General features: G+C 43.2%; 2 long non-coding RNA genes across 2 annotated transcripts in view; one reads left to right on the top strand and one right to left on the bottom strand.

The window, feature by feature from the left end:
* The window catches only part of LOC143834546 (uncharacterized), a 71543-nt gene that overhangs the window by 23656 nt on the left and 20486 nt on the right, over positions 1–27401 (top strand). Inside the window, exon 3 of the long non-coding RNA XR_013229810.1 lies at positions 11294–11482. This is a non-coding gene — a long non-coding RNA (uncharacterized LOC143834546). The remainder of the gene's footprint in view (positions 1–11293; positions 11483–27401) is intronic.
* On the bottom strand, positions 14115–19507 carry LOC143834545 (uncharacterized). The gene is made up of 3 exons (XR_013229809.1): positions 19376–19507; positions 16262–16332; positions 14115–15209 (listed from the first exon to the last, which is right to left on the bottom strand). It is a non-coding gene; the product is annotated as an uncharacterized LOC143834545 (long non-coding RNA).

Genomic DNA, 27401 nt, shown 5'->3' with positions numbered 1-27401 from the left:
TCACAGTGCCGAAGGACTCCCATCAATTTGTAATTAGAGCAAGATCGGGAGATTACAATGGGAAAGCTTGAAAAGGAATGATATAAAATCTGCCCGCCCTTTGTGTGTATGACACAGTTATGACCCGGAAGCCCTCTGTGTCTAACTGAGAAGAAACTAATCAAAGTCAAGCTGCTGTCAGGACTGAAATTTGTGAAGGTTGAGGAGGTGCAGTAGAAAGAAATTTAACTATATGTTAAAACATCTAGCAAGGATTATTTGGCATATTCTGTGAAGGCTGAAGCTGGTGACTCATGTGAAATCTGACCTTTCTGAGTTGTTATTCTTTTTTTGGCTTTAATAAATGAAACAATAGTCATATTCATTCTAAAGTGAGTAAGTTGAACTGGAAATAGTGGTCAAGATATTTGATCAGGGACTTATAAGGAATACATAGACAGAGACAAAGACAAGGAAACACCTCCATATTTTGGAGATGGGAGCTGGAGATGGGAGCTATTTAAAAAATAAATAACAGCAAGCTTTCATAGAAACATCGAGTTGGAAGGACCTCCAGGGTCATCTAGTCCAACCCTCTGCACAATGCAGGAACTCACAACTACCTGCCCACCCACAGTGACCCCAATTTCATGTCCAAGCGATCCCCCCACCAAAAATCTCCAGAATCCAGTCTGGCCTGGAGGAAAATCACCTACGATGATCCTGTAGTGGCAATTAGCAATTCCCCAAGTATGCAAGAAAAGGCCAGAAGAGACAAACACCAGCACATCCCTTCCTGCCCACCTACTCACAGTCTGCCTAAGTTCATAAAACAAACATTTCAGTCAGATGACTATCTAGCCTCTGCTTAAAAACTTCCATAGAAGGAAGTATTTAAACAGATACCATATTAAGAGATGCCATGAGCAGTCCTGATGTCCCTAGAAAGCACTAAGTCCCAAGAAAGCAGCCTGTCACAGCCCAGGGCTCCCTAACTCTGGTGGAAAAGGGATAGAGCTGGGGCACAGCCCTTCAGCAGCGGTGACAAGCAGACAGGGCAGCAACAGCAATGAAGGAGCACTCAGCATGAAGGCCCACCAGTACTAGCTCCTTATGGAGCAAAGGATTCCTCTGGGACAGAGGCCACCTGGAGAGGAAAGGTCTGTTCAGAAGTAGGAGCCTGAAAATGGGACTCTTCTCAGGTAAAAACCTCATTCATGATATTTTAAAGAAGTAGTCTTTGCATTACAACACAGCAGTGTTGTAATGAGATAACTTTGTTTTTTTCTTTAAACCAAGGGGACGCGGGGGGGGACGATCTTGGGCACACATAGCAGATGGAAGAGGTGAGTGCTAGGTGAGGGCACCTTTCCCTCAGGAGGGGGAGGAAGGGAGGGGGATGGAGGATGACGATGAAGAAAGGGGCATGCCCCAAATACTCAAAATAGTGGGTGTAGGGAGAAACTCAGTTGCAGTTATTCCTGCATTCGGCAGCCCAGATTTAGACCCCCATTAGACCCTGCTTCAAAAAATGAAAACTAGATTTCTTGTGGATTCCTTGGTTGCAGGGCAAGTGAGGGGTCAATTTGTATTTGTGCCAGAAAAGGCAAATTTCAGTGTGGAAATGGACGAAAAACGCAACCCTTTAAAAACGGATATCCGAACAGTATCCCTACTGTGGAAACAGTCTGTGTGCTACAAAGTGTTGACTGTGTGGGCCACCCAGCCCGGCTTCTCTTATGTTCTTATATTTCTATTGATACATTACCTCTTCTAATTCTTACTTAGTATGGAACTACAGGAAGCAACAGCATTTTTTGGCAATAGATTTTTTTCACTCTACAGGACAGCTGGCACCCCCTGCTTCAGCCTTCTCCTTAAAGGCCAATATTTCTGTGCTGCACCTGGGTAATCATCCTGTCATAAGCCAGAGTGATTCTAGACATTAGAAAGCCCAGGGGGGATTTATGCTCCTCTTCTGACATTTGTGTCTACCTTTCTCATCATTTCTGATTGCTGTAGCCTCCCAGGCGTGAACATTTATCAAGAAGAAGAATAGACGTTAATCGGCCCAGACTTTATTCTCTTGTTTGCCTCACCCGTTTTACTCTTTTCTTTTAATGTGATCATTTAGGAATCCTCTTTTTGTGCTGTGCAGTGAATAAAAGGTCTATACATAAGGAACTAAATAAAACCAGTTGTCTGTAGATTCCCTTACCTGGGACATTTTCTCTTAGGAGTCCATAGGTTAATTAATCTGTCAGCTGTCTTGGAGATAGGATGGGTTAAATGACTAAGTACTTTTCAGTTACAAGATGGGCCATGGAATTTGGAAGGTAAAGGATGGGGGAGCGGATGGCCAACTTGATTATTGCTTTTTAACATTTTGTTCCCAATAGCTTGTATAACTATTAGAAACAGTTACCCAAATATCATAAACTGAGTAACTGGAAGTAATATTGTCCAGGACAAATTAATTGTTGGCCTCATCGGTGTGATTTCTTTTTTATATCTTCTTTGGCCCACAGAAGGTAATAACTTGTTTGTCCCTAGTTTTTTTGTTTTTTAATATATTGATTGTGACTATGGAGAATAAATTGCAAAATTATTGTTATTTTTTGTAATACTGATAGAAGAAGAAGAAGAAGATGATGAAGATGAAGACGAAGACAAAGACAAAGACAAAGACGATGAAGGCGAATAGTTGGTTCTTATATGCCGCTTTTCTCTACCCGAAGGAGACTCAAAACAGCTTACAGTCGCCTTCCCATTCCTCTCCGCACAACAGACACCCTGTGGGGTGGGTGAGGCTGAGAGAGCCCTGATATCACTGCTCGGTCAGAACAGTTTTATCAGTGCTGTGGCGATCCCAAGGTCACCCAGCTGGCTGCATGTGGGGGAGCGCAGAGTCGAACCTGGCATGCCAGATTAGAAGTCCGCACTCCTAACCACTACACCAAACTGAACAATGCAGGGGAATGAGGAGAGGGGTCCAACAAAGAACCATATTAGGGCCAGTGCTGTTTCATTTGTTCAGAAGTGGTCTGGAATTATGGGGGCGGGTGGGGGGGAATGAAGTGTAATGGCCAAGTTTATGAATGTCGTTCAATTATTTCAGAAGCTGACAATCAAAATGTATTGAGAAAAGCACCAAGAGGATCTCTCCAAGACATATGAGTGGGCACCAGCTTTGCAAATAAAGTTCTGTTCAAATAGTAGGCCCATCCATAGGCATTGCCACATAATTGTATGGCAATAATACCGGCAGAGTTAGTGTCTATGGTTAATTTATTTAAAAACAACACAGTTTTGATGCTGGCGCTAAACAGCTCCTTCCAACGATCTCCAGGCGGCAGCTATTTCACTAGATACATTTTTTTTAAAAACCCTCTTAAATCCTTTTATCAAAGAGTAGATGAGAAGATAGCACTGACACCAGCTGCACAAGCAACTGTAATCCTGTTTTCAGTTTCCAGCACTGTGCTGAGCCTCTGTTTTTCAGCAGTGAAGGTTTTATCCCCGTGAAATACTGAAATGTCATTCGCTACCTCTTCTTTAAGGAGCCAAAGTTCGCAACTGGTCACCATGGCAACTGCAAGGCTGTCCGGCCACTATAGTCGTCCTCATAAGATCTGAGATCTGATAGGGCCTTAAATGATGTATAAAACATATACACAACACATACTACAAATTCCCCCCTTCCTCCCACCCCCAAATATAGTCTTCAAGTGCTGGGACTTGTATGAGTAATGCCGGTAGAATCCCGGATCCATTTGCCTGAAAAGGAAGGCTGAGTTTTTGGCATGGAACTGATCTCTGACAAATTTTTGATCGTTTCTGGTCTGGGGAGGGGTGTGTGCTTTTTTGCACAAGATTCAGAATCAATCACAGAATCATAGAGTTGGAAGGGGCCATACAGGCCATCTAGTCCAACCCCCTGCTCAATGCAGGATCAGCCCAAAGCATCCTAAAGCATCCAAGAAAAGTGGGTATCCAACCTTTGCTTGAAGACTTCCCTTCATGTGGAGGAGTGGGGGAATCAAACCCGATTCACTCAAGAATAATGCAGTAGAAGCAAACTGATTTACTTCTCAGTCAATGCATGGGGTATTACTGTCCAAATAGCAATGCAGGAAGACAGTACTTAGTTAGCCCCAGGCCTTCTTTATAACGTGCTTGCTTATGTTCCTAAGAAAGCCGCCGCACATTCTATTAAGCCTGTGTTGTTTACCACCCCGAGGCGTCTGATCGCAAGGGAGCGGTATAGGAGTCGCATAATAAATAAATAAATGAACAGAACTCATGCTTTGGATTGTATTCATAGGGATCCATATCAATCTCCAAGCACATTATGTTCTTATCCTTTTATCCTTTATATATGTTTTTTATCTTTTATATTCTGGTCTAAGACTGTATACTAAACAAACTAATCTCCAGGCACCAGTCCCAAGGAAGACCCCCTGTTTGAGATGCTGGAGATCTGCTGTCAAAGTACTTAATTGTAAACAAAGTCATAGATGGGGTGATCCAATACAGGGATGTCACAATTATTTTCTCATTTGGATACCACATCCCATCACTGTAATTAAACTTTGAATCTTTCGTTCAGCCTAAGGAGAAGTGGGTCTTCTAAAATAGCGATCCCCAACCTGTGGGCTGCGGACCACATGTGGTCCTTCGACTAATTGGAGGTGGGCCTCAAAGGACGCCTTCTCCCCCCCCACAGCCCTTTACTTCATCCCCCCCAGCCCTTTACAACACACTTCGTTGTGGCGTATCTGTATCTTATTTTGAAGGGATGTTTAAACATTACCATAGCGATCAGAGAGAGCTAGGGCAGTGGTTGAGAGTAGAGGAGTAAACTACCCCCCTCCACCGGGCCTCAGTAAAAGGCGTTGAGTGGTCCCCAGTGAGTGGTCCCCGGCGTTGAGTGGTCCCCGCTGATAAAAAGGTTGGGGACCACTGTTCTAAAAGACACTTGTTGGAGAAAGACTTGATAGGATGGAGGGAAGGCTTTAGTGTGGCATGGCTAAGAATGGCAGGCTCTGATCTGTTACAGTTCTATGGCTCAGTTTGGTCTCAAACTGCAGTGTTGTGGGAGGTTTGAGACATAGTTTATGACCATCATTGCCTTCTGAACACATGCTGCTACTGGCTGGGTCCAAGGAGACCCCTTAAATTGGCTCCAGGGCCACTGGGAATGAGGGTAATCCTAGGACACAGCTGCATAGTATCTCTTTCTAGAGCCATGCTTGAGCCCCTGTAGCCCTGGTAAAACTGCCAGGGTTCGGCTTGCTTCCATGACAGGCAGCAACAGTCTGTGGGGAAAGGCTGAGGGATGTGGAATTGTTCAGCCTGGGAGGTTATGAGGGAATATGGGTGTGCTCTTTAAGGATCTGAAAGGTTGTCCCTTGGAGGAAGACAGGAAATGGTTCCTGTTGGTGGCAGAGGAGGAGACCCACAGTATTGGGTTTAAACTATGTGTAGAATGGTTCTGGCTAGACATCAGGAAAAAAAATGTCCACAGTCAGAGTATGCCTATCAGCTGCCTATGGAGGTAGTGAGTTCCCCCTCACTGGTGGTCTTAAATCAGTGGCTGGACAGATACTTATCCTGGATGCTTTAGGTTCATCCTTCATTGAGCAGGGAGTTGGACTATTTGGCCTATGGTCCTTTCCAAATCTATGATTCTATATTCTACCAGTTCTTATGGCTAAATACCTTGAACCAGCACTCATGTAGGAGATACTTCTATCCTATTTAAGAGATCAGATGTACATTTTTAGTATTTCCAAGCCACATAGCCCAGCTATGTATACCTGGATGCCACAAATGCACAGATGATTCCCGTCTGGAATGGAAGCACATACCCTTCATAGTGAATATGTGTTAATGTACATCTAACATATCCATTTGTGAAACTGGCATTGCAGACAGGTTTTAGGAGAGCTGCACCAAGAGTAATCTTTTAAATATTCAGATAGTCAGGCAAGGAGCTTGGCGATTGCCACAAAGATATTTAGCACTCCATAGAACTACAATTCTGAGAGTTTCCAGAGAAGGTACGACAAACCAGCTGTGATCTGTAGTATAGACATTCCCTAGGCACGTTATTTGTTGATAGACTACCTAACCTTTAAAGCATGGCTTCTGTACCTTCGACATTAGCAGCTAAAGATCAGATCTACTCTCGAATGGAAACAAATAAAAGTTTCGTCTCATCTTCTCATTTGGATGCTATGTCCTACCACTGTGCTCCTTAAAGTCTGAAGCTTTTGTTCAGCCTAAGGAGACTTGCTCCTGTAGAAATGTGTCTTCTAAGACAGTGGTCCTCAACCTTTTTATCACCGGGGACCACTAAATGCTTGACAGTTTTAATGAGGCCCGGTGGGTGGGGGGGGGGGGTAGTTTACTCCTTTACTCTCAACCACTGCCCTAATGCTCTCTGATCGCTATGGTAATGTTTAAACATCCCTTCAAAATAAGATACAGACACGCCACAACAATGAACATAAGGAACATTTTATTTTCATGGAAATTTTCACTCATGACAATGACAAATCAATGGGAACCCTGAGCTTGTTTCTCGGCAACGAGATAGTCCCATCTGGGAGTGATGGGAGACAATGACACCCAAAGTGTGTTGTAAAGGGCCGGGGGGGGGGAGGCGTCCTTTGCGGCCCACCTCCAATTAGTCGACGGACCACATGTGGTCCGCAGACCACAGGTTGGGGATTGCTATTCTAAGAGACACTTGTAGGAAGATTTGATAGGATGGAGGGAAGGATTCAGTGTGGCATAGTGGTTAAACATGGTGGATTCTTATCTGGAGAACTGGGTTTGATTCTCCACTCCTTCACATCAAGCCCGCAGGCTGCCCTTGGGCTGGTTCTCTCACAGGTCTCTCAGCTCCACCATCCTTACAAGGTGACTGTTGTGGGGAGAGAGGGGGAAGGCAATTGTAAGCCACTTTGTAAAAATAGAGAAAATCAAGGTTTAAAAGCCTGTTCTTCTTCTTTAAACTATGTTGCTTCTACCCATGGGTCTCTCTCTAGCTTCACTTTTAGACTTGAGTGCTTTTGGGGAGAAACAAACTTCTATATGACATCATGCTTTAATTGACCTCTTTCCAGATTTTCTCCTTCCTCAAGACAATCATACTCCAGGCAGCTTTGTCCCAATTTTGGAGGGAAAGAGCACTGTCCTAGTATATCATTGTGCCATTTCAAAAGGAAGGTGCACATTTTCCCACCCTGCAAAGTTACTGCCTGAATTGGTATTGCTTTTCTTCCCCTCAGCTTCTCACAGGTATCATTTCCCCTCCATTCTCTTCTATGTTATGATACCTTGGCAGGGCTTTGTGTGTGGAGGGTGCTATAATACTATGTTATAGCAAACTATTGACACTTATCCGTTTGCATTTCAAGTTTTAGTGCCTTTGGATTCCCAGGTTTCATTTCTGAAATGAAGTCTTTTTGCTACTGAAATATGAAGGGGGAAAGTGGAGACTCTTTTTTTTTAAATCCAGATTGGTTGAAAAGGAATGGATTGAAGAAGGCTGTGAGACAATGGGTGTTGAGTGAGAATTTCCTCCCCAGCTGATCATTTAAAACTCTACCATGAAGTGATTTCTCCACATTCAAGGCAGAGGAAATGAATGGTATACAGGGATATTAACTAGAACTCCTGCCGTGAAGAAAGCAAGCCCCCAAAATGAAAGGACGGTGAATTATCACATTAGCTGTGATAATTATGGGCTTTAGAGAGCTAATGTGGAGCTAGTGGAGAACACTGTAGAAGGGAGTAGTTAAAAAATAGATGGAGGAAAGGACACACAAAATATATATATATGTGCAGAATCGTTTACAATGCTAGTGGAAGCTGGTGGAGAATCCTCATTGTGTGGAAGCAGCCCATCTTTGTGCAACTACATTTCCAAGGGTTGAAAGGAATAGTGCAAGAGAGATCTGAAGGCTCTCCCTAAATCTTCTCTTATCTCAGGGCTGCCTCACATTTGGAATGTCCTCCATCTCTTCTGTTGCTCCAAACAAGTCTATATGGCTATTGCCTTAGAATTTATAACATGCACGCCCTTCGAGCTATATTTTGCTCCCAGCTTCAGTTAATCAATCATGCACCCTTTTCTTAGAAATATGGAAATGGCATGATCAAACCGACACAAAGCAAACTTTTCTAACACACATGAGATGCACTCTCTGTGCAGAGTAAAACAATAGCTGAGAGTGGTGTTCCTAGATATTACATATCGTAGAAGGCTCCAAAAAGAAACACTATATAAGTATTTGGTGTGGCTACACCTCACAGTTTTCCCTTGACCACCCAGCTATACTTCATAATTGGTTTTGGATGAGAGTGCATTATCTAATATTATTGACCACTGAGGAAGTTTGAAACGTGTTTGGTCTGTTCATGTGCAGTTAGTTTTTATATAGTTTTTACTTCATTTTTTACCTAATATTGGTGCAGTTTATTTATTTATTTATTTATTTATTTATTTATTTATCATACTTATATACTGCCCTCCCCGGTGGCTCAGGGCGGTTTACATCATAACAGAGAACAATACATAAAACAGTCTGTAACATGTATAACTGATAACTAATAATTGTAACCAAAATAACAGCACAATATAACTGTATAACAATATAGTACTACAAACAGGTCCAGGGCTTATTGATGGGATTCTGAGGGGGGTGGTTTATTGATTGAATTCTGAGGGGGGTGGGGGGGAGCAGGGGCCCTTGGTCGCTGTTGATTACGTCTGGTCTCAGCCAAATTCCTGGTGGAGGAGCTCCTTTTTGCAGGCCCTGCGGAATTGTTTAAGCTCCGTCAGGGCCCTGATCTCCTCTGGGAGCTCGTTCCACCAGGTAGGGGCCAGAACAGAGAATGCTCTGGCCCTGGTCGAGACCAGACGGACTTCTTTAGGGCCAGGGATATGTTTAATACATATCTGTTTAAATTTTATATTGTTTTAGAGCTCAACTTTTGAGTTCCTTCCTTCCAAACCGACACAAAGCCTTCACGTTTTTCATTATCGCCATTGGTCACCTGACTACATGTGATTTCTTTCAATCAGGACCAAGGGAACGCTCCTTATAATCTCTGTTTTATTCCGAGGCAAATCAATGCAACTTCAAGTATAGTCTAGTGGGGTCTCAACTTGCTGGGATTGAGAGAGGAACAGATCTTGGGACAATAGTGGAAAGGTCAATGAAAGTGTCAACCCAGGGTGCTGCAGCAGTGAAAAAGGACAAATTCTGTGTTTGGGATTATTTGGAAAGGAGTTAAGAACAGAACTGCCAATATTGTGATGCCCTTGTATAGATCCATGGTGTGGCCTCATTTGGAATATTGCGTACCCTTCTGGTAAGTGTATCTCCAAAAAGACATAGCAGAGCTGGAAAAAGAACAAAGGAGGAAAACCAAGATGATTAGTGGGATGGAGCCCTTTCCCTGTGAGGGCAGGTTGAAGGACCCGGGTTTTCTCCATTTAGAAAAGAATTGACTACAGGGGAACATGATAGCAGCTTATAAAACTATGCATGGGATGGAGAGAGTTGACAAGGAGAAATATTTCTGCCTTTCCCAAAATATAGAATTTGAGGGCAACCAATGAAGCTGATGGGTGGTAGGTCCAGCATAAACAAAAGGAAATATTTCTTTACACAGAATAAAATTTGAGTCCAGTATCACCTTTAAGACCAACAAGGTTTTATTCAAGATATTACCTTTCATGTGCACGCACACTTCCTCAGACAATGAACTTTTTTCTGCTGCTTTAGACCAATGCGGCTACATCTACTTCACACAGAGAGTGTGATTAAAATGTGGAATTCGCTTTCAGAGGATGTATTGATGGCCACAGGAATAAACAGCTTTAAAGGGGGATTAGATAGATTCATGAAGGATAAATCTATCAATGCCTAGGAGACATTCTGACTGAGGGGAACCTCCACATTCAGGGGCACTAATCCTGTGAATTCCAGAACTAGCAGACAACATCAGGGGGAAAGCCTCGGCATCTATGCCTTGTTGTTGGTCATCCAGATTGGCTACTCTGTGAGACAGGATGCTGTTCAGGAGGGCTCTTCTTATGTTCTTAACTGGCAACAGATATCCAGTTTCCCAGACAGAAATATTTCCCAGACATTCATTTCTTCATTCAGAGATGCCAGGTATGGGCTTCACTACTGAGTTATGAACCATCTTGGTCTGTATGATCCATTGTTGTGTCTCTGGTTGCAGTGTAGTAGGACAGCCACTTCTAAGTGAGACGACAGAACGAGTTATGATTGTGAGGACTTACTGATATATGACTGATAAATGATACATTAACCTCAAAGTTCTGTTCCATACTTGTTTCATAAAGCAAACAGAATAGACAGTGGAAGTCCCCAGTCTTGTAGCTCACACTGTTAATGCTAGAGAGGACTTTTGAAAATGCAGTCCTTCACTTACAGTATTACGTGGTAAAGCTTATTTTACCTCCTCTGCATACCACCACTTTCTTACTACCTCATTCTATTGCATGAGTAGACCCAGCCCAATGAGTTAGATTACTAATGAAACCTGGTGCCAAAGGGGTTCCAAAAATAATGGGTTGGTCCAGTTAGGGCTAGTAAGTCTAGTTTTGAGAACTGTCTTGGGTGCTATAGTTCAAGTAATTTCTTGAGACTTGGAATGATTCAGCAAATGATTTACAGGTGAGAGAGCTTCTAGCAGTCTATCCACCTGCTTAGTGCAAGGCCGCTTCATATTGGTAAGGATTAGCCTTACTTTCTTGTGTTCTGTAGTAGTACTAATTGATTGGTAGCCACCCTCTGCGGCCCCATTGCTGCTTATGGTGTAATGTGATCTAGACAGAGTGTGTTGACCCAACTCTTTCATGGTTGATATATGAATGGTTCAGTCTAGAAGTAGCAGAATGGGGCTAATGTCCTTGTGATCCATTTCAGCTCTATTATTCAACCCTGAGACAACATTATAAAGAGCAAGAAACTGATACAGAGGGTTCAGAGGGTTCCCCACCCCAACCATTTATATCTTATTTAATAATCTGTGGGAAAACCTGGCTCATTCTCACCGGCTACAGAGTTTTTAACATATTGCTGATAATGTTAATGCAATTAGGCGCCAGCAGGTGATGCTCAAGTCAAAAGCAGGAGCTATTTAATATTGTCCTCTTGCCTAATGTGCTGTAAATCATTGACTCACACTACAATCATTATGCCTCAAATGTGTCTTTTACCCATAACAACTCAGCCAAAAACCCTTTTATTTTCTTCACCCTTAGAGTAATTTGACCAGAGGAGGAGGGCTGCAGAATGGAAAACAAAGGAGCAACAGATCTGTCATTGTCCATACACTAGATGTGACCATCAAAGTAACATCAGAAGGAGACAGACATCAGGATTATAGACCAACATGATTGTGGGTAGTCTTGAAGCTCCTTGGTGTTTAATGAATTCTAGGAAATAGACAGGTAAGAAAACTGAAACCTAGGATAATCCCTGAAGTGGCTATGTAATATTCCAGTGATACTCTAGAGCTGGGCTCCATTTATAACAACCCCTGCAAAAAAACTTCTCGGGATCCATCTGGTTAAGTGATGAACACTGAAAGCCAGCTCCTTCAGAATTCTGATAGTTCTAGCAGTAGTACACAGTAGCCTTAATCCTGAACAAAATGAGACACTAAAAAACAAAGATCTGCAATCCAGTCCTACAGAAATTTCAGTAAGTGGACAGACATCCTGCTTGGTTGAGTAAAATAATTGTTTGCAAATATAACTGTTATGTTATAGCACAGAACTGATGCATCAGACCGGCCAGCAAGGGGAGAAGCATACATGAACATAGAAGACTGTATGTAGTACTGAGTCAAACCAACTCACTGTTGATGTACTTTGGGTGAAAGTAGCTCTCCAGGGCCTGAGGCAGAAAAAAGCCTTCCCCAGAACTGGCTAGCTTTAAGTAGAGATTCCAAAGGTTGTATCTGGCTCTTTCCCAGATCATGCCATTATTCCATTGCCACCTGATCCGTAGAGCTCCACTGTGGAGTAATAGCCAGGAAATGCTCACATCCAAGTTAACATTTTAAAATATGCAACGCAAATTAAGCCAGTTATTGCATAATTTGCAATTCAGATCAGATTTCTAAAGCCGAACAAGTAAGTTGAAAGTAACAAATATATCAAAATACAAGATCTCATTAAAATAAATAATATTCCTTTCCCTTTAGAGTCCAGCCATTATTTAACTTGTCATTCTCTTAATACATTTTCATTCTATGAGAGTTATGGCTGAGCTCTTGCAAAATGTTTCCTAAACTGTTAATTGCATTGTCCAGTTCTGCAGCTCTGTCCTTCCCATTTTTGCAGTAATTGTTTAGGGAGCATGAAGAAACTAAGAGGAACCCTGCTTAATGCAACCGGTGATCCATTGAGTCTAACAGTCTTTTTCACACAGTGGACAAGTGGTTGCTCTGGAGGGCCAATTAACTAGGCACGGAAGCCAAGGGCTTTCTCTGATGGTTGAGTCCTAGAAGCTGTGTTTGGGGCCTTGGAAGTTCCCTTTGGTCACCATGGCTAGTAGCCACTGATGGATCTAGCCTCCATAAAAATGAACTAAGGTAAAGGTATCCCCTGTGCAAGCACCGGGTCATGTCTGACCCTTGGGGTGATGCCCTCTAGCATTTTCTTGGCAGACTCAATACGGGGTAGTTTGCCAGTGCCTTCCCCAGTCATTACCATTTACCCCCCAGCAAGCTGGGTACTCATTTTACCGACCTCGGAAGGATGGAAGGCTGAGTCAACCTTGAGCCGGCTGCTGGGATTGAAGTCCCAGCCTCATGGGCAGAGCTTTCAGACCGCATGTCTGAATGCCTGCATGCCTTACCACTCTGCGCCACAAGAGGCTCTTAAAATGGACTATCTCTGTTTTAAGTCATCAATACTCTTGGCCATCACCTAGTCCATTGGTAGTGACTGCCAGTAGAGATAGAGATGACAATGAGCACAGATGGCTTTAAAGGGAGAAAATACAGATCCATCAAGGTTAGGCCTATCAGTTTAGTTAGTCATTGAGTAAGGAAGAAAAAAACATGGGCTTCAGTCCCGCCATGCTTAATTTCAGTGTGACTTTGAACTGGTCAATTTGATTCTGAACTGCTAGTAGATTTTCACCTAACAGAAAATATTTCAAGACCCACAGCAAGATACAACTGGCTGCCAGAGTAATCGAATTAACACATTAAATATTTAATAGTAGTAGTAACTTTTGAATACAGCTATTCTCAAAATGATTTACAATGCAAAGCTAAAACAATTAAAATGTCAAAAAAATTAATAAGGACGGCTTAATGATGGGGGATGGATCCAGATACAGTAGAACAGCTTTTTTTGACCTTTTGACCATGAAGGTACCACTGAAATATTTTTCAGGTTTTGAGGTACCAGGAAGTGATGTCAGCTGGCCACACCTCCCTGCCACACCCCTGAAAGTGAAAGGAGCCTCCATTGTTGAAAACTTGAATTCCTGGGGCCCCTTCCTTTCCCACCTTTCCCAACCCCTCCACTTTGGGGGGGGGGGTAGGTCAACCTGGTAGTTTTTTTTTTTAATTAAAACCCTTTTTCTTTTCTCTTAGCTTGGAGCTGGAAAAAGCAGGCACAGGGTGGGAGGGCTCTCCCCAGCTGCCATTTTGAAAACCCCCAAACTGTGGTGCCATTAAGGGCACTAAGACTGGGAACCCTTGAAGTAAATGCTGCCTAGTTGTTGCCTTCTTGCTTTTGGGTGGTCTAAGTCAGGCTAGTTGGTAGTTGGAGGAAAGTCCTTTATTGACAGCTTAGTCCAGGTATGGAGGAAAATCATGGCTGTTGCCTTCCTTCCCCATTGGAATGGAAAACTGTAATGGCCACACGCAAAACACATTTGACTGACTGGCTTCCCTTCCCCCGGATTATCTTATGAAATGTCACTGGAAGCTGGGTGTACAGTGTGCCATGGACGATAGGGTATCCTGGAAAAGACCTCTAAAATTCCCAAACGTTTTAGCAACTACTCATTAGAAGAGAACATTTCCACCTGGAAAAAAGTGTTATTCATGGGAAACCACTCCTATACCATGCTTTCAATTTTACCACTGACACTTAAGGTAGGGAAGACAGCAGAATTTCATTCTAGTCACATAGCTGCTACTTTTAGGGAAAGAATATCTCCAAATGAGATGCTATAACTCATTAGCACAGCACATGTTTTATACATAGAAGGTCAAAAGTCTATTCACTGAAGTAGTAGAGTTGGGATTTTGGAGAACTACTGCCTGTTGAGTTGGTTCCAGTTGTTCTGCTTATGGACAGAAATCACATTAATAAGCCTAATATCTAGTTACATTAAAGGTCAGCTAAGTCTAGCCGACTTCAGCTGTGGGTATAAAGATGACCTTGGAGTTCTGCTGTTGACTATCAAGTTCCCTCTGGGATCAAAGAAAGGGAACATGATAAGATGTATAGAACGGAAGAAAAACTGTTATACCGATGGAGCAGGGCTTCAGAATTTGATCCTCTGAGATTTGCAGCCGTGCTTAAACTTTACCATAATAGATGCTTCAGAAATGCTGTTGTGAGTTCTGCCCTTTATTTTTACAACATTCATCAACTAGGCAGGAAAGAAAGAACTCAACCCCTCCCTGACCCTGAATTGATAAAGAAGGCAGACTCTAGTTTTACTTCAAAACATTTGATTTGTCATCCATCGTATCTGACAGTGTCCAACTTCATAAGTGCACAAGAAGCCACCAGGACCCAGCACTAAACAGATGGGAAATAATCTCTTTCCAATAATCCCAAAGCACAATTTTATATGCCTTTCCAGTTAATTAATTTTTGCTTGATAAGATAGATAAAATTAGAATGGAAAACACCAGCCGGTGAATCGGTGGGTGGGTGGGGGACCAGGCCTGGAGAAGAAGAATGACTTGCCCAAGGTCAAAGAATGAGTCAAGGATAGAACTGGGAACAGACAGCACATCTGATCCCCTATCTATGTGCTAATTAATGTCTAATCATCCATCTGTAAACACAGCCAAACACTTTAACAGATTATAACCATAGGTGCCCTTGCTTGCAGTAGAGGGACTATATTCTTGGCTCTTTCTTCCTTCTTGTGACAACCACAATGTCTGCTCAAGGATCACCATCCAAAATCAGCCACCTGTAGAATAAAAGAGAAGGGAGGGATCAAATCGGGAGGAGGGAAAACCCTAATGAACATATTAATTATTACATTTATTGAAGAGTGATTGCTGTGATTTCATTAATATCAACAGCCTAGTGTAACCTATTGTCTGTAGCTCCTATGATTCAATTGAGGTCCACTGAGATTGGCCAAGCATCCTCCCCAGCTTTTTCCACCCCATTAGCCCTTATGCATTATACAAGGTGGTTGCTGGTCCCTGAGAATCATTCTAGAAGTTGCTACTCAAGCCAAAATTATTGTCAACGTCCAGGTGATTGCTGGAGATCTCCCAGAATTATATTTGATTTCCAGGCTATTAAGATCAGTTCCCCAGGAGCAAATAGCAGCTTTAAAAGGTGATTTGTATGGCAATATATCCTACTGAAGTGCATCCCTTCCTCCATCCTCCTCAGGCTCCACCCCTCAAATCTCCAGGTATTTCCCAACCTAGAGAGGGCAACCCTAACCTGGACTCAAGGTGTCGTGGCTAAGAGCAGTGAGATCTAAGCTGAAGATCCTGGTTTGATTTCCCCCCTCCTCCACTTGAAACCTATAGCTGTTGTAACTTACATAAAACAATATTCCTGGGTTGTATGTTCATGATCGGAGATCACTAGAGACTAGGCCAACAAGACAAGTTCAAGAAGGCCTCAGGTCCTATAAAGCCTGAGTTTGTAGGCTTACCTCCTCAGAATAGGTAAAGTCAGCCAATGAGGATTAGTTCTCTAAACTGGGTAAACTTAGCTTGCCACCTCTTGCTTAAATGAGCCCGATTTTCTGTGACTGAATCAGTAAAATTTCCAAACCTGGACTTTACTTGGATCTTCACCCAGCCTCTGGCACGTTGGACTGCTTACTTATACTCCCCGCCCCTGATCACAGCCTGTTTTTCAAAGGTTTTAAATGTGGGGTATGAAAGTTTTCGTTTGCAGAAGGCAATCTAATTTGTAGCATAAAAACACTTCTGTTTTGTTCTTAAGTGGAGATGGAATGTACCCAAAAGTGGTACCTCTCCAAGCCCTACTCACCCAATTTGCTCTGCTTGGTCCAACTGCAGTTTGCTTTGGCTAAGGATGGGTTTCTCAGGATCGCTAACCCACTTCAAGATGATCCACGTTAGCAGGCAGGCAGGCAGGCAGGCAGAGAGAGAGAAAGAGAGAAAGAGAGAAAGAGAGAAAGAAAGAAAGAAAGAAAGAAAGAAAGAAAGAAAGAAAGAAAGAAAGAAAGAAAGAAAGAAAGAAAGAAAGAAAGAAAGAAAGAAAGAAAGAATAACTGGCATAGTTTTTTATTTATTTAGACTATTTCTACGTGACTTTTTCAGAGTCTTACTTACGGTAGCATACAAATAAATTACTATTTCGTACAATTTTGGAGCTGTGTATCTGCTTAGCATATCACACAATGGCACTGGCCTTAAGATCATGGTGTATAAAATCACACACCCTCCTTTCGACATCCTGCCTGTTGAAGAGTTCTGGAAAATCTGAATGCTTGAAGCCTTGTGCCAAGGTGGTAAAAGAAGAAGAAGAAGAAGAGTTGGTTCTTATATGCCGCTTTTCCCTACCCGAAGGAGGCTCAAAGCGGCTTACAGTCGCCTTCCCATTCCTCTCCCCACAACAGACACCCTGTGGGGTGGGTGAGGCTGAGAGAGCCCTGATATCACTGCTCGGTGAGAACAATTTTATCAGTGCCGTGGCGAGCCCAAGGTCACCCAGCTGGTTGCATGTGGGGGAGTGCAGAATCGAACCTGGCATGCCAGATTAGAAGTCCGCACTCCTAACCACTACACCAAACTGGCTCTGAGGTCATTTACTGACCTCAGAAGGATGGAAGGCTGAGTCAACCTTGAGCCGGCTGCTGGGATCGAACTCCCAACCTCATAGACAGACAACTTCAGACAGCATTTCTGCTGCTTACCACTCTGCGCCACAAGAAGCCATGGTGGTAAAAGGTAAAGGTAAAGGTATCCCCTGTGCAAGCACCGAGTCATGTCTGACCCTTGGGTGACGCCCTCTAGCGTTTTCATGGCAGACTCAATATGGGGTGGTTTGCCAGTACCTTCCCCAGTCATTACCATTTACCCCCCAGCAAGCTGGGTACTCATTTTACCGACCTTGGAAGGATGGAAGGCTGAGTCAACCTTGAGCCGGCTGCTGGGATTGAACTCCCAGCCTCATGGGCAAAGCTTTCAGACGGCTGCCTTACCACTCTGCGCCACAAGAGGCCATGGTGGTAGGTCCTGATAAAAGCTATTGGGGGCTTCTGTTTGGGCTTTCACTTTGGACCAACATTGCTGACTGTAGCCTCATTTTGTTTGATTCTTGGGTGGGTGGGGAACCATTTTTAAACAAAATTTTTTTGGCAGAGTTTAAATATGCAAAACAAGAGATGATCACCAGCTGTTTAAAGCATATACAGCTTTATTGAGAAGAGAAACAACTTTGTGAAGAAGACAGATATTGTCTAACAGTCTAACTGACTTACTGTTGTTCTGGAGGCAATCAGGGAGGAAGTGTGATCAAAGGAGATCTCTGACTGAACCAATCAGAACACAGGAGGAGATTATTTGAAAATAACAGGAAGTTCCTAATCTAAATTTACTATATACACATTTTCCCCGAAGCTCCCTGTAGAAAACTTTTCATATGCTGTTGAATTATGTACACTACAGATCTTATATATACCAACCCTCACAGGGCCACCAAGGCAGCTAACAAATTAAAACATGCACATTAAAATCTCATCTTAAAACCAACACATAAATATATCATTAAAACCTAATTTAAAAGAAAGCTTAAAATAAATACACAATAAAGAAACGCTAAAACATTGGGAAATAGGAGGGACCACTGAGGAAATGCCTCCCAAAAAGTCTGGATCCTCTGGTGGGAGAGGGCAACAGAAGGCAACAGGTAAATCTGCCTGGGGAGATATTTCTAGAGTTTTGGTACCACCAGAAACAACTTCTCTCTCAGGTGGGCCAGCTGAAGCAGGACCTCCAAAGATGACTGCAGGAGTTGGGAAGGTTCATAAGGGTATAAGTAGTCCTTCAGGCTATTCTGGCCCCAAACCATATAAGGATTTACAGGTCAGCATCAGCACCAAAATGTGGTGTCCAAAAACAAGGTGGAAGCTAGTATAGATAAGCCAAGACTGGAATGGTACGGTTCCTATGAGCAGGGGTAGTCAACCTGTGGTCCCCCAGAGGTCCATGGACTACAATTCCCATGAGCCCCTGCCAGTGTTTGCTGGCAGGAGCTCATGGGAATTGTAGTCCGTGAACATCTGGAGGACCACAGGTTGACTACCCCTGCCTATGAGCATTCCATTTGCATGGCTGCAGCATTCTGCCCCAAACACTTTTCAAGGGCAACCCCTCATACAGCGCAGAGCAGTAATCTAATCTAGATCTAATTTAGAAACTCTCTTGGAACGTAGCAGAATGTTCAAGAGACAATAGATAATGTAAGGAGCACATTGATTGATTAAGGATGGAGTGAATCATAAATACCTAAATGTTCCTGAATTTGTGTATTTTCTAATGCCAATTTGTCGCTCGCAATTCAGATATACTCTTGGGCTAGGTGGCAAGATTACAGAAATCCCTCTTGGTTGTGAGGAAATGGCTGATTTCCATTTTTTCTTTTCTTAAGGCTTCTCCGGGCCCATCCAGCAACCATGTGACCTTGTGGTGTCCCTTCCACAGGTATCATTTCAGAAGAAGCGCTGGTTTTTATATCCTGCTCTTCACTGCCCAAAGGCTTACAATCACTTTCCCTTCCTCTCCTCATAACAGGTAGATGAGGCTGAGAGAGCTCTGACAGAACTGCTCTGTGAATACAACTCTAACAGGACTTAACAAATTTGTACCTCACTTTCTTTCAAAAGCCTGTAGGCCATTTAGAGATTCTTCAAGGATGCTTATTCCCACTAACTATCTCCTCTGAAAAGAAACCCATGTCCGGCAAGTATCCAGAACCCATTTGGGTTAAGAGGCTGCAGTAAGGAAAATGTATAACAGCACTGGAAAAGCACTTCCTAGTTCCAGTCCGTCCCCTGAGAGACTTCCAGATAAGTCAGCAATGCAATGTGTTTCCCTTCCCCCAAGAAGTAAATAAAATGCCCAGCAACTGTTCACATACTTTACACTTTGGCATGTCCAACCTCTGAAGATGCCAGCCACGGTTACTGGGGAAACATCAGGGACTAAAAACGACCAGAGCAAGGCCACACGGCCCGGAAAATCCACAACAACCTGTATAATTACCCTTTCCTTTCTCTTCTGTCAGTGGAGCTGCACTGTTGGAAGAGCCAAAAGGGAGAGAATAAACTTTGAAGACAGGTAATTACAAAACAAAATGCAAAGCACTATTCCCTTATGAGGACATCACATAACTCAAAGTTTAAGAGATCTACTGATAATATTCAAAGACCTTATTTTAAATTCAAAGACATCAGAGTTCCTTTATCAAATTATTATCCCCCCCCCCCCCTGTTAGAGACAGGATCTGCCTTAACATGCTACTAATAAGACTAGATGTGGCCAATTCCTCACAGGGGCGGCTGCACCAGGCTCCCAGTGGTGTGTTGCTGCAGAGCTGCATACTCTGCAGCAGTCTGTGTCCACACAGGGGACACATTCCAGCGGGACACCACTGAAATATATCCCCCCGGGAAACAAAACAGCGATGGATTAGTTCTGCCATGTGAGGGGAGGCTACAGGGGGTTCTTAATTTTGTAGGAGGGTAGGATTGCATTCCATTCAATCCCACCTTCCTGCTAAATAAAAATGAATACCCCAGTCCGCCCTGCAGCATGGCAAAGCACTGTGAAGCTGACCGCAGAATTCTTTGCCCACAATGGGCCACTGTAGAATAGGGAGAAGATGGGCATGCAAGGCTCGGCCCTTCCCTGTCCACATGAGCCTGCTGCGGGACAGGCCTTGCTAGCTCCCGCAGTGGCTAAGGAAATGTGGATTCTCCTGTGTTCCCTTAACCTGGTGCAACTGAGGGCCTGATCTGTGGCAGGCCGGGGAGGGGGCCTGCCCAGTGGATGTGTCATGTGGAAGTGAGAATTTGCTCCGCTTCCATCCGACTACCCTCTCGGCCTTTTCTGCCCATGCAGAATCAGCCTGTGGAAAGGCATAATGATTAAGGTTCCCAACACTGTCTTTATAAATGGCAGGAGATTTTTGATCTGGTTCCTGGAGAGGGAGGATTTGGGGGATGTGACAATACTTGCAGGTGACACTCTTTCCTAGTCTCTATAGTTTTTATCATGGAAAGTATGGAAAATTTCTGAACTGTGACTTTGCGCCTGGAAATTGGTACTGAGGACAGGTAGTTCCCCAAACCAGGTGGGTCAATGTGAAGACTAATAATGATTAACAGTGTTACTGGAAACAATGATGTCCCAGTGTTCTTGGACTTCTGAAAATTATTGAGAACATTTCTAGATTGTGATGTTTCCCCTCTTTTAGTCATAACAATACACTGGATTGGATCATATGAACTGAATAGAAAACAGTCCTTCTTACCACCCTCTGTGCTCCCCAAAAAGCTGGGGAAGCTCTCTGTGGCTTGGGAAGCTCTCTGCAGCATAGGTCACCACAGTCTGAGCATAAACCAGTTGCAAGCACCACTCTCTTCATCTGCTCCTTCATGAATGTGGCTTGAATGCACCCAAGGAGGGTGATTTCTGCTAAACTTGCTACAGCCTTCTTCAGTTTATCCCTCCTGTGTCTCGAAGGTAAAGCAAGTCGTGATTTTGAAGCAGGTAGAGAGGTTGTCGTTGTTCCATAAACAACAGCTTCTTGTGATTTACTGGACCCCACCCATTAAGTTTCAAAGACCAGTCTTGATTGACCCAGTTTTACATTGCAGGTAATCCTTTTGAATTCTGATTCTCTGTAATTAGACTTCTTGCTGTGATTAATAAATTAAAAAAAAAAAACAGTTCAATCTAATTTTTGTTCCATTTCCCCACATATCCTAATACTATGACTGATTAATGAAGAGGGATCCTAATTGCTATGAATGTAATTTCAGCACTGGCTGTCCTTTTAATACATACATCTTAGAACGGTAATTAGAAAAATCATTCACAAATGCTTGCCATCATTGGATAGAAATATAAATCAGAAGGAAGCCCCTTTCCACAATTGTATAGGTAGAACTAATCAATATAACTGCTAAGATTTCATCCATTAATCATCAATTTGTAACCCCTCCTCTGTTCCCAGCCTCAAGGATAGCTTTCTGCCTCGCTTAGAAAAATTGCCTTTTGTTGTAGTTTTTAAAGACAACCATCTGCCAAATTATGTTTGCCCATATTGTGATAGTCAATTTATTAGAACATCACCGAATTTTACAATAACGGACTGCAACAGTCCATATTTAGTACCATATTATGGTAGAAAAGGGTAACATTTTAAAGGACCCAACAAGATAACTTTAGGCTTGATGGGTAGTTTGGGGGCATACATACCTTGATTTATTTGTAAAATAACTTATTTCTGGTATTTTGGAATGAGGTATCGTTACAACATATGTACAAAGTCCACTGAAGCCTAGTCACATTTCCGACCATTATTATGACTAATCTGTTCCACTTAATATTTCTGGTAAGGCCTTGGAAGAGGAGCATGTCTCATGGCTTAAGTGCCACACTTAACACCCAGTCAGGGCAACTGTCTCCTGAGTGTCTCCTCCTCCAACCAGCTTGCCTGTCTGTCCAGCGGCCAGCCAATCACCTTCCGTCCCCCACCACTGACCACCCCTCCTGCTTCCACTTCCCTCTGGGGCTCGGGGGCTGAAGATCCCTGCTGCATGAGAGCTGCCCCTGCCAGTGAATTCCCTAACAGCTGCCTGTAGCCTTTCTAGGTCCTGAAGGGGGGAAGCTGTCCACAAAGTTCTTCCACCCAACCCTGCCAATCTATCGCCCATTGTATTCCTGAGTGCAATGGGCTTGGCTTCTAGTCTTATTCAGTCTATTAGTGGTTGAATACCATAAAAATAACAGCTTATAATGATTCTATCTTATGGTTTTCAAATAGAATTTCTTGGTCCTATGGTAAGATTTTTTTCCTGATGGCCAAATATAATCAGGTCATTTTACATAAATAGTATTTGTAAGGGTATGTGCAGTGGGATATGAAATATTTGATGCATTTGGGTATGCAGCATAGATTTGTGCACTTGGGTTCATATTACTACATTTTATGTATATCTTGAACATGCAAATTAATTGCATCCAGAACTTGCCTTATTTTTTCCCCCATGATATAATGATCACCTACAGATTACGGTCTGATACATCTGTATACTAATAGTAAAGTCAACCTAATCTGAGAATACATAAATCAGTGACTGGAAATGTGAATGGGCAAAACAGATCTCTCTACCAGTCTAAAAAGAGTCTCAAATATGCAAGAAAATCATAGAATCATAGAATCATAGAGTTGGAAGGGGCCATACAGGCCATCTAGTCCAACCCCCTGCTCAACGCAGGATTAGCCCTAAGCATCCTAAAGCATCCAAGAAAAGTGTGTATCCAACCTTTGCTTGAAGACTTCCAGTGAGGGGGCGCTCACCACCTCCTTAGGCAGCCTATTCCACTGCTGAACTACTCTGACTGTGAAAAACTTTTTCCTGATATCTAGCCTATATCGTTGTACTTGAAGTTTAAACCCATTACTGCGTGTCCTTTCCTCTGCAGCCAGCAGAAACAGCATCCTGCCCTCCTCCAAGTGACAACCTTTCAAATACTTAAAAAGGGCTATCATGTCCCCTCTCAACCTCCTTTTCTCCAGGCTGAACATTCCCAAGTCCCTCAACCTATCTTCATAGGGCTTGGTCCCTTGGCCCCAGATCATCTTCGTCGCTCTCCTCTGTACCCTTTCAATTTTATCGACGTCCTTCTTGAAGTGAGGCCTCCAGAACTGCACACAGTACTCCAGGTGTGGTCTGACCAGTGCCGTATACAATGGGACTATGACATCTTGTGATTTTGATGTGATGCCTCTGTTGATACAGCCCCAAATGGCATTTGCCTTTTTTACCGCTGCATCACACTGCCTGCTCATGTTTAGTTTACAATCCACAAGTACTCCAAGGTCTCGTTCACACACAGTGCTACCTAGAAGCGTATCCCCCATCCAGTAGGCATGCTTTTCATTTTTCTGACCCAGATGCAGAACTTTACACTTATCTTTATTAAATTGCATCTTGTTCTCATTTGCCCATTTTTCCATTGTGTTCAGATCTCGTTGAACTCTGTCTCTATCTTCTGGAGTATTTGCCAGTCCTCCCAATTTGGTGTCATCTGCAAACTTGATGAGTAGTCCCTCCACCCCCTCATCTAGATCATTAATAAATATGTTAAAAAGTACCGGGCTGAGCACCGAGCCCTGAGGTACCCCGCTACTCACCTCTCTCCAGTCTGATGAAACACCACTGACAACAACTCTTTGAGTGCGGTTCTCTAACCAATTCCCTATCCACCTAACTATCTGAAAATCCAGATTACAGTCCTTCAACTTATCCATCAGAACATCATGGGGAACCTTGTCAAAAGCTTTACTAAAATCCAAGTAAATGACATCAACCGAATTTCCCCGATCCAGCAAACCTGTTACTTGGTCAAAAAAGGAAACTAGGTTGGTCTGGCAGGACCTGTTGGAGACAAATCCATGCTGACTTCCTTGGATCACCAAATTGTCCTCCAGATGTTTGCAGATCGCTCCCTTTAATATCTGCTCCATTATCTTCCCCACAACAGAGGTCAGACTCACTGGTCTGTAGTTTCCTGGGTCATCCTTCCTCCCTTTTTTGAAGATCGGAATAACGTTTGCTCTTTTCCAGTCCTCCGGGACATCTCCAGTCCTTAAAGAGGTTCCGAAGATGATGGACAAGGGCTGTGCAAGTTCTCTGGAAAGTTCTTTGAGTACTCTCGGGTGCATTTCATCTGGACCAGGGGATTTGAACTCATCCAGTGCAGCTAAATGCCTCTCGACAACCTCTCTATCCATGTTAACCTGCCACCCAGACACTATCCTTTGGCTACAGCCATCTCTAGATGTGCCTAAACACTTTGACCTGTGGGAAAAAACTGATGTAAAATAGGCACTAAGCCTTTCTGCTTTCTCTGCATCTTTCGTTAGAGTTTGTCCATCTGCACCCAACAGTGGGCCTATTGCCTCCTTGACTTTACGTTTGCTCCTCACATAACTGAAAAATTATGTAATCTAAAAAAAAAAATCTGTAAAAAAAATGTGGCTTTAAAAAACTCAAAATGATTAAACCTGTAGCTTTAAGAAACAGAAGCTCTCTTTGGCTGATGCTAGGTAAGCACAGCTTTTCAGGCTGGATTTCTGTAAGTAAAAATGCAGAGAGGAGGCAAACTTTAAATGAGGTAAAGGTAAAGGTATCCTCTGTGCAAGCACCGAGTCATGTCTGACCCTTGGGGTGATGCCCTCTAGCGTTTTCATGGCAGACTCAATACGGGGTGGTTTGCCAGTGCCTTCCTCAGTCATTACCGCTTACCCCCCAGCAAGCTGGGTACTCATTTTACCGACCTCGGAAGGATGGAAGGCTGAGTCAAACTTGAGCCGACTGCTGGGATTGAACTCCCAGCCTCATGGGCAGAGCTTTCAGACGGCTGCCTTACCACTCTGTGCCACCCCAAAATAGTATTCCTGAAGGATGGAAGGCTGAGTCAACCTTGAGCCGGTTGCTGGGATTGAACTCCCAGCCTCATGGGCAGAACTTTCAGACTGCATGTCTGCTGCCTTACCAGGCTATAAATGCAGGAAATAATTAATAAATACAGTTGAAGATGAGAAGCAGACAAAAGATGGGTTAGTAAATGACTGAGTATGAAGCTGATAAAGGGGATAGGAAAGGAGTGAAAGGGGAATTCAAGGGAGTGGGGGGGGGGGATAAGGGTGAGATGTCCTTTCAGAAGTCCTTGAGGGCTCCTTACCTTGTAAGCGGATCTGGCCCAGGGGCTGGCACCACACGGATGCTCCACTACTGAGCCACAACCCTTCTTATGCTCACTGCCAAATCTAAAGGTAAATGACTTGCTTATAGCTGCTCTGATAGTTATAGCAAGATATCAAGAGTGACCTAAAATGCTGTTCATTTCATAGCTTCTGAAGGAAGCGATGGACACTGCGGAAACAGAGAAATCAGTTTCAATGATGCATATTTGAAATGCTTTTATCATTGGTGACTTTCTGGATAAATGAATTCCGTTTATAAAAGATTGGAACAGCTACAGTCAGGCTAACCCTTTGGGCCACAAGGTATTTGCAATTTGTGCAAAGACAGTGGGAAACAATTGGCTGCATGAGAATCAAACTCCACATCTCAGCCATACACCCCGCCTAAATCACTAGTTCATTTTAAAAATGCAAAACCAGTGCTAGACCATGCATATAAATACTTTCTTCTATGATTGAAGAAAGTAAGGGCTATTTCCCCTCAGGGAATGATCTGCACATGAATGCAAGGTTCTGGACACAAGAAGGCAAACTTTCTTTTCTCCCTGCCCTTGTTGAAATGCCTGACACGAGTAGGCAGGGCTGATTAGAATCTATATATACTATCCCATTAGGAATAGAGGAGACAGGAAAGATGGTGAGGAAGAAATTGCTTCCAGTGACAATTTATGTGGTTATTCCCCATTTCCCCAACCCTCCCTGTGTAGCACAAGACATTTCTGCTAGGAAATAGATGCATCCCTGACTTCAGAAACCACTGGGCACATTGGTGAGATGTCCAAAAATAATTAAGTATAGAAGTCTGAGAACTGTCTTAAATTCTCTTCTACGTGCACATTAATAAAGTGCCAAGTCCCACCTGCCCATTAGTGAATCCATTTATCTCAACTCTTGGGTCAAATGATTTACAGCATTATTTAACTAAGAATGTGTCTGTTGCCCTGAAAAAGGGGGAAGATGTAATGAAGGAAAGCTTGGCTAGTGATAATTGCACCAGCTTTGACTGGGACCAATTCTGCACAAGGAATTTGCTCCTGGACAGCCTTTCATTGCTCATGGATTTTAGTGCTGCTTCCACATGACATCAGCAGCAACCTGGAGCTCTCCAGTGGGTAGCACAAGTTTTCATCCAGTTTGCTCCACGGTGAGGGAGATCACAATATCCTGATTTCCCTCTTCTTGTCGCACTGTAAATTAGGGCACAAACAGAGGCAAGCCTGTCTGGAGGGAGAAACGAGTCCGTGCTCTGTGTTTTAAATCTTTATCATTAACACACAATCATCGGGGTCCAGTTACCATGGCCAGCCTATCACAAATCTACCCAAGCATAGAGAGATCATGATACAAAAAAATCCCCCCCAAAATCTGAGGAAATGTTTTATTGCTGTGGCGTGATCCCAAAGCAACGAGGAAGTGCAAGTTTGTTTTTTTTAATGTTTTACTGTTGTGGCATTTCTCCATAGCAACACAGAAGTTTGTGTGTGTGTGTGTGTGTTTATACTTATACTTATACTTATATAAACAAAATTAATTTCAGGACTCAGGGGGTGAAGGGAGTTTGAATCCCCAAAATAACCACTGTGAAGGGATTGGTGGCTCTCGATGATTGACAACCCAAGGAGCTGAGGTAAAACTTTGGGTTGGCCACACCTCTTGCTTCTCCGCTGCCTCATCAGGAGGCAAAACGCTGCAACAAGACAGTGGGATAATGTGGGAGAGGTGTCCCATCAGGAAGCGTGCAGACTATCACACATTTGCAAGCAGGAAGCGGCACGTGCTTTACACCTCCATGCGGAATCGGTCAGTGAGTTCCTGGAACTGTTCCACAGACTGTGTCTGTTGGTTGCTCTAGGTTGAGAATAAATTTGAATGTCATATGTGAAATTGCATGGGGTAAGGACAAACTGAGATATTAAAGGACCTTTCATACATGCTGAATAAGGCACATTCAATCTACCTTCAGTGTCCTTCATAACAGGATTATACTGTGAAGAAATTTCCTTGCAAATGATTGCTAAAGTGCATTGAAAGTATGTTTCTTTTCACACGCTGAATAATGCACTTTCAATCTACTTTTGATGCAATTTGCAGCTGGATTATTCTATGTGAAACCAGAACATCCCTGGTTGCTTAAGTGCATTGAAAGTGCATTATTCAGTCCACT

Source organism: Paroedura picta, chromosome 3, assembly GCF_049243985.1.
Source record: "Paroedura picta isolate Pp20150507F chromosome 3, Ppicta_v3.0, whole genome shotgun sequence".
Lineage (NCBI taxonomy): Eukaryota > Metazoa > Chordata > Lepidosauria > Squamata > Gekkonidae > Paroedura > Paroedura picta.
The sequence above is the reverse complement of the archived record's forward strand: the minus strand, read 5'-3'. Positions and strand labels throughout refer to the sequence as shown.